General features: G+C 41.9%; 1 pseudogene; it reads right to left on the bottom strand.

Moving 5' to 3' along the window:
• Positions 1-1,433: 1,433 nt before the first annotated feature.
• The window catches only part of LOC113617648 (PR domain zinc finger protein 14 pseudogene), a 51,201-nt pseudogene continuing 45,681 nt past the window's right edge, over positions 1,434-6,953 (bottom strand).

The raw sequence follows: 6,953 nt of genomic DNA, 5'->3' as shown, positions 1-6,953 counted from the left end.
TACCATCATCCAAAAAGCATGTAAATTTGTGTGCTTTTGCATTTTTTACTTGTTTAGAGACACACCCCCCAAGGGGGCTAGAACATATTTAAAAATTTAATTGATGCCATTATGTACATACACATGTAGCATATTTATGAGCATATATACAGACAGAGAAAGAACTTTTTTGTTGTTGTTGTTGTGGCCTCTCCCATTGCGGAGCACAGGCTCCTGACGCGCGGGCTCAACGGCCATGGGTCATGGGCCCAGCCGCTCCGCGGCATGTGGGATCTTCCTAGACCGGGGCACGAACCCGTATCCCCTGCATCGGCAGGCGAACTCTCAACCACTGCGCCACCAGGGAAGCCCAAGAACTTATTCTTCAATCAATATTCACCCAAGATTTTCATCAACTTCTGTGAGAATTCTATTTAAAGACGAGCAGAGGATAACCCTTAGTCAGTGAGCATGATTTCATGAAATAGGAAATGCTGTTTCTAAGCCCCTTTTTAGCATTGGCTTTACTTTTTCTCCCCAGATCTAAACTGGCTAAGCAAAATAGAATTACGGCAAACTAAGAAACTCTTTCCTCAAATTATGTGCATATTTTTTACATAAAAGTCTCAGGGGATATTTTGGAGTATGGATTTTTTTTTTTTTTGTAGTCATCTAAATAATTGTCTCAAATTTTTTCCCATTTTTCTTGGCCATGGTAGAGATGGTTTTTAAAGTATATTATTTATTTTTTAGGAAAATTGTCCTCTTACTGCAGATTTATAACTCTAGTCTGAGACTTCCAAATACCTTATGCCAACATTGTAAATTTTATTGTGATGTCATAAAGTTACAGTTAGGGTATAATTTTTTAAAGGCATTTCATTTTGTAGTTTGGAATAATAGTTATAAAGCTGGTCTCTATAGAAACCACTGCAACTTGTGATTTTAGAACATCAGATAATAATGCAGAGGATTATTGGCCAAAACTTTTTTTTTTTTTGGATTTTTAAAGAATTTATTCTGTTAAGAAATATAACAGGGGATGATGGCCACAGACATATTACAATTGCGGGCCCGGGGCAAATAGTAGAGAAAAAGCCTCCTTTTTTTTAAATCGCAATTAATCAAAGACTCTACTCCCAGTCCCTGAAATGAAATATAGTCCCTTTCAAGGTTGATGTTGAGTTTCCAGACCTTTAAGCACTATTAACAGCCAGCTTTCATTATTTCTAGGTGAATTCAGCAATACTCCATTCTTGTTAGAAATTGTGAAAGATGTTTCTGTGAAAGCCGTTAAAACCACAATCAAGAAATCTGGTAAATTCTGCTAATTGGTCAGTTCCATTATTCTGTTTCTCATCTCAATCTAGCTATCATTTGTTTGTAAGATACACCCATAAACAAGAAACATTAAGACAGAAATACAGAGGCACTGTCCTCAAACTCTCTGAGGGCTAGCAGTCTTCATGAAACTTCATGTGGGAGTAGAAGGCTTCTTGATCTGGGAAGGTTTTTCCACAGATGTAACAGGAACGGTGCCACGCTACTTGTGTGAGCGTCGGATATGGCTGTCATGGGCAGCATGGGACGCAAAAGATTTGGCACGGTACTTGCATTTGAAGGGCTTCTCCCCAGAGTGCTTCCTGATATGTGTGCGGAGTATACTAGAGGCAGTGAACGTCTTGGTACAATACACACAGTGGTAGAGTCTGTCTCCAGAGTGGACTCTCATGTGTTTGTTTAGGTTGGAAGATTGAGAGAAACATTTCCCATACACAGAACACTTGTGAGGCCGATGTTTCTCACGAATGTGACGGATCCGGATCCGGAGCCGTTCTCACTTCTCAAAGGATCGTTGCATAAAGAACAGGGAAATTTCCTGTCACCCTTGTCCACACATGGGGTGTACTTGAGATGCTTGTCTCTGTAATGTTTGTAGGTAAATACTTTTCCACATCTTTCACACGTGTACCCTTCTGCAGACTCTTCCGAGGGCCCAGATGCTTGATTCCACTGCTTTATGACCTGCAGGCTCACGGGAATGTCCAAAAACTTCTCATAGCAATCTCCATACCACGCAAGGAGCTCTGGGTTCTGGGAGATCTCCCTGCAGCTTTCATAAAAGATCTGCCCTTGACATTGTACGGCAACTAAGTTCTGCTCCGTGGGGAAACAAACACAGTTGACATAGGACATCCAGTTCCCTGCACCTCCTTTTCCATCAATAAAGTGGCTCAAATGACCATCTTCAAAGAGGTCCCACAACAGGGAATTATCCCCGTACGTCCTGACTTAGCTGGTGTTGACCACTTTACCCTGAAAGGGCCCGAACCTGACTCCTTTGTTTGTGACAGGGCTACTGAAGAACACACCAAAATGTGCCACTTCACTGAATTTCGTCCGTCCGAGGCAGAGACCTTCTGGTAGCTGAAGGGAGTTGTTATCCAGAGTCTGAGGCAGAGAATCAGACCCAGAGCTGTCTATGGGGACCAGGAGGCCCGAAATTGCCTGGTGCAGGTGGGCGGAGTTCTGACGGCTGGGGATGACCCCATATAGAGCTAAGTGCAGGTCTTCCTGGGTGAAGTGGTAATGGTGAGATGCCTTCCCCTCTTGGTTCATGAGTTTGGGGCCATCCTCAGAGCGCTCTCTTTGAGAGTGCAGCAGCCGAGCGCTCCAAAACTTAAAATGAGAAACATGTTACTGAAATGACTCTTTCTAAACTCAAGTCTGGAAGGAAAATGTGCCGTTAAAATGATTACCTTTTAATCAGAGATTCTCACTCTCATTTTCCATTAGTCTACCTTTTTGGGGGCATATGATGTATACTAAATTAAATAGGGTTTATTGGTTCATCTAGATTCTGAATTACCCTCCGTTCCTATGCATTAGGAGAGTGCTTTTCTTAGCCCTTTTCCTTGAAATTCATCAGGATCTTTTATGTGGACTAGCTAGTATTCTGTACACTTCCAATGCTTAATAAATATTACAATATAATATTAGCATAATAATAAATCATCTTAATGTATTACATGGGCTATTAAGTGAGATCCTATTCAGTTTGAGCCAAGACATCAAAAAGTTTTGTTTTCTCTATATGCATACAAAGTAATTTAAAAACTCCCTTTCCATGAAATGTCCTTGCATCCATAAGATGTCTACATGTTACAGAGTGAAGTGGTGAAGTGTGTATCTTCCAGTTACGTATTTCATTGGTTCAATTTATTCCAGGGCCTGAATTTGCCATTTTAATAAGAGGAAATTTAAAATTGGGCAGACAAAAATGGAAATAGCACCATTTGTCAAGTAAATGCCCTTTTCCCAATGGCAATTCTGAACTCTTTATAAAGGATTTCCAGGCCAGCAGCTAGGTAGTGTTCCTTGCCACTAAGAAGTCCTGCTTTGTCTGTGATTGGTTATATCACACACCTAGACTAACAGCCACTGAAAACATGAGGATTTTCTTTATAGTTACAGAAACAAGAATGAAGTAAAAAATATTCTGTTAATAAAATCTCATCCTAACTGGTTGCTATGAGGGAGGTCCTAGTTTGAAACTGCCAACAAAGCTAAAAATAAAGACATTTCCCCTTCCAAAAGTATTGTTCAAACACTATACATTTTATCTACCAATATGTGACTCAAATAGGATAAAAATGATTCAGAATCTGTGATAGATAGCAGAATGGCCAAAATTTTTTCTCCCGTATGGTTTAACTTTGCAGTTAGCCCCTTGCATCAATAGACAGTCTATTTTTTCACCCCTTGAATCTGAGCTGACCTTGGACATCCTTTGGCTGAAAGGCTGTTGAGCCAATTCTGAGCCACACCTCAAGAGGCATTCAAGTTTCCACTCTTTCTCTAGGAACCCTGCCCAATGGCCATATGGACAAGTCGAAGCTAGCCTTCTGGTTGATGAGAGACACGTAGCTCATTCACCCCCACTGTCCCAGGCAATCCCCAGATGCAGAGTTAACCAGCTGACTGGCAGCGACCAGCAGATACATGAGAAATTTCCAGCTGAGACTAGAAGAGCTTCACAGCTGAGCCCAGCCTAAACTGCCCACCCAAAGAATCCTGTCCTCAATAAATGGTCCTTGTTTTGAACAACTAAATTTTGGGGTGGTTTGTTATATAGCAATACACAACAGATTCATCCATTTCTTAAATTATCGGAAATAAAATTTTGGATATTATTCACCTCAAATTAATGTTATTCTTTCATAACTTTGATTTCCATTACTGAGTTACTTGGTGCTAAATCTGTAATTGGGGAACTTCCCTGGTGGCACAGGGGTTAAGAATTCGCCTGCCAATTCAGGGGACACGGGTTCGAGCCCTGGTCTGGGGAGATCCCACATGCCACGGAGCAACTAAGCCCATGCACCACAACTACTGAGCCTGTGCTCTAGAGCCCGCGAGCCACAACTACTGAGGCCGCACGCCACAACTACTGAAGCCTGTGCGCCTAGAGCCCATGCTCCACAACAAGAGAAGCCACGGCAATGAGAAACCCATGCACCACAACTAAGAGTAGCCCCTGCTCGCCACAACTAGAGAAAGCCCACACGCAGCAATGAAGACCCAAAGCAACCAAAAATAAATAAATTTATTTATTTAAAAAAAAAACTGAAACTTTAAAATAAATAAGTAAATAAATCTGTAATTGGTGACATGGTTTTCTGAATATTTCTAATAGGAGTGTTTGTTTCTGCTACTTCATAAATTTCATAGGGAGTCTTTTTTCTTCAATAAAAACTTTACATGGAACCCTAAATGAACACAATTAACATTCAGGCCCTTCTGATCCTCTTAGCATAATGTCATTTGCTTAGAATAGCAAGCCTGAAGAGATGATTTATCCAGAGGCGATTCTTCTTCTAAAGTGGCGTCCAGCCAGAAAAAAATGAAAAGGTAAAATCAAAGGAAGCTATGTTTAGCTTCATCTCAAATCTCCACATCACTCACTACATTGATTTAACGTCATGGCACCTCCATCTTTCAGCAGGAGGATCTGGCACAAGACAGAAACTGTAGTGACCCTGTAAGGGTCATCTTGCTGTCAGCCTCAAATTACAACATCTCTGCTCTTGTCTGACAGCCATGGCAGGACTGGGGATGTACAGCCCTCTTTCCATAGGTGGAATAGATGGGTTTCAAGGAAGTGAGATATAAAGTGAAATGTCATATATCAAGTCTTCTCTGCCTATAATTTAAAGTTCTAAAATGGGAGAAAGTTTGGTCAAGTTCCTCATACGCAATCCACCTAAGTCTGTTTATTAACCTGAGTTTCTAATCTGTGCCACGTAGGGTGGAGTCTAATCCAGACTCAAAGCTGTCAGCATTCATCTCACTTTCTTCCTCTGCAGCAGCTGAACCACTGGCCACACTTTCTTCTCGAGACTTTCTTACTCGTTGATGTTTGTTACTCCACATTTTCAGAGTTCTCGTCTTTTGTCTCCAACTAATTTCTTCTGCCTGCTTGACTATGACTCACAGCCCGGTGCCAGGCACATGGTGAACACAATACATATTTGTGGTATGGATGCCCAGCCCTTAAATATAGGTGTTTTTCTTTAGCCCTCTTTTCTTTCTTTACTGACATGATCTTTAACAATCACATTCATATTCATAGCTCTAATTATATTTTCTTTGTGGATCGGGATAAAGACCCCCATCAGTTCCCAAAATGAGAACTTCTCGCTAACAGACTTGATAAAGCAGTGGACTCAGTATTCCGTCAAGGGATGTCACACTTCATTTCTCGATTTCTCATTTCTATATCAAGTTGCCTCCGAACCAATCTCAGCCACCCACTCTTACCTCCATCCGATATTTACTGCATTCTGCAGCTGGAGTGATCTGTTCCAGAGGGAACCGTCATGCTCTACCAGTTAATGTCTTCCCATACCTGTCAAAATAAAGATAAAATTCTTAACATGGCTACCAACCCCTGCATGAGCTGATCCTTGCCTTCCTCTCTGACCTCACCTTACAGGACCCTCCTCACACTCACTAACTCCAGCCATAATGACTTCCTCTCACGTCCTCAAAGAAGCCATGCATCTCCCTGTCTCCAGGTGCCCCCTCTGCCTGAAACATTTACAGTCCCACCTGTTTGACTCATTCATCCTTCAAGTCTCAGCTCAGATGCCATTTTCTAGGGGAAGTCTCTTCTGACTCCATAGAATAGAGTAGGACTCCTCTAACCACATGGCACCGAGTTCCCTTCATACTATCAACACTGGTCCCCTGATTGAAACTGTATACGTGTGTGGCATTTCCTCCGTTTCCCCTTCTAGTTCAGTTCCTCCCCATCACCTCTCCAGAGCTTAGCACTGTACACAGCACACAGTAGACACTCTATTAATATATATTCAGTGAGGGAGGGAAAATAGTGTACTAGTACTTTACACTGTGTTTTCCCTTGTGTTTTCTGTGAGGAACCAGATCTCAGGGCTATACAAAACTTTCTCCCTCAGAAAGTTTAACCAGAGAGGTTCTGCACAACGAATCCCAGCAGAGATGTACAAAAACAGCCTTAAGGAAGTACTTGCAACCTAGAGCCAGACCTAAAGGAGGGTCTCTCTGTTTCTAAAGAAGGAAGGTGGCAACCTCAAAGGGAGCCAGTCAACTATGGAGCAAAGAAAATGAAAGGAACTGAGGCAAATGCAGTTCTAATTCCTGAAGTAGTAGTCCCAGGAAAGGGTGCCTGGTCAGCTTGACAGGTAAATCCAAATTGTAAACATCTCCACCCAAGAGTCTCAGCATAATACCTGAAACATTTAACTCATCTAATGTCCTCCTTTGTTGTGAGGCCTCCAAACATTTGCACACCCTCTCCACCCACCCCCCACCCTCCGCTGCGAGTAGCTTGCCATTCATTTATTTTTTCATTCATTCATAAATTTATTGAGCATCTAATATGTGCTATGCCTTGAGGATATAGTAGTAAGTAAGACAGAGCTGGTCCTGCC

This window comes from Aethalodelphis obliquidens, unplaced genomic scaffold (genome assembly GCF_003676395.1).
Source record: "Aethalodelphis obliquidens isolate GAN/ISIS:26980383/991018 unplaced genomic scaffold, ASM367639v1 scaffold4, whole genome shotgun sequence".
Taxonomy (NCBI): domain Eukaryota; kingdom Metazoa; phylum Chordata; class Mammalia; order Artiodactyla; family Delphinidae; genus Aethalodelphis; species Aethalodelphis obliquidens.
The sequence above is the reverse complement of the archived record's forward strand: the minus strand, read 5'-3'. Positions and strand labels throughout refer to the sequence as shown.